This window comes from Aotus nancymaae, unplaced genomic scaffold, assembly GCF_030222135.1.
Source record: "Aotus nancymaae isolate 86718 unplaced genomic scaffold, 86718_ANA_hifiasm-v0.15.2.pri h1tg000002l, whole genome shotgun sequence".
NCBI classification, from domain to species: Eukaryota; Metazoa; Chordata; class Mammalia; order Primates; family Aotidae; genus Aotus; species Aotus nancymaae.
In genome coordinates this window covers 19,014,280-19,015,321 of record NW_026988413.1, presented here as the reverse complement: position 1 = coordinate 19,015,321, position 1,042 = coordinate 19,014,280, and the positions used below count along the sequence as shown (strand labels likewise).

The window sequence follows — 1,042 nt, the reverse complement described above, 5'->3', positions numbered from 1 at the left end:
AAATTTTTTGTGTGAGATGGGGTCTGTCTGTGTTACCTAGGCTGCTCTTGAACTCTTGGCTTCAATCGATCCTCCTGCCTTGGCCGCCCTAAGTGCTGGGATTACGGGTGTGGGCCACTGCTCCCGGCCCACATGAATTTTGCAGGACACATTACAAACCATAGCAAACAAGGGCTTGGCAAATTGACAAATTTTATGCATTTTTCAGTATCAAAAACACAAACTTGATGGAGTCTTAGTAGCCTTCTCTATTCCACGCTTCACTACCTATTAATCAAACTTGGCATTCAAGACACATTGTTTCGCCGTTCCAGCTACATATTCTTAAATATACTAAAAAATAAAAAAAGGTGCTCACTTCGGCAGCACATATACTAAAATTGGAATGATACAGAGGAGATTAGCATGGCCCCTGCACAAGGATGACACGCAAATTCGTGAAGTGTGCCATATTTTTTAAAAAATAAAATAAAAAATAAAAAATGGTTAGAAAGCAATATGGGAAAATGTTCATAGCGATAGTCTCTCTGGATGATGGGACTTTTGTCCTGAACTTTCCTAATTTTTGAGCAGCATGTATTTGTTTACAATCAGTAAAAAACATTATCTTTAAAATTAAAAAAAAATTCCTATCTTACTAGGGAGCAGTGTGGTAGTAGTGATTAACCAATATTCATAATGTATTATCCCTTGGGTCCTGGGGGCCTAAAATAAGAAAAAATGATCTAATGAATATTTTAAACTCTTAAATAAAATTATTATAAAATTTCAAAATTTTATAATAGGAGATAGAAGAATTTGTCATCACTTTCTGAGGAACAGTATTCTGTATCTGTGAAATCCACAGAGCAATCTTCTTTTTTTTTTCTTTCAGACAGGGTCTCACTCTGTCACCCAAGCTGGAGTGCAGTGGCATGATCGTAGCTCACTGCAGCCTCGGACTCCTGGATTCAAGCGATCCTTCCACCTCAGCCTCCTGAGCAGCAAGGACTACAGGCACACGCCACCATGCCTGGCTAAATTTTTAAACCTTTTTTGTGGA

General features: G+C 38.3%; 1 non-coding gene across 1 annotated transcript; it reads left to right on the top strand.

Moving 5' to 3' along the window:
- Positions 1-350: 350 nt before the first annotated feature.
- On the top strand, positions 351-457 carry LOC135274610 (U6 spliceosomal RNA). Its single transcript, XR_010342400.1, has one exon. It is a non-coding gene; the product is annotated as a U6 spliceosomal RNA (small nuclear RNA).
- The last annotated feature ends 585 nt before the right edge of the window (positions 458-1,042 follow it).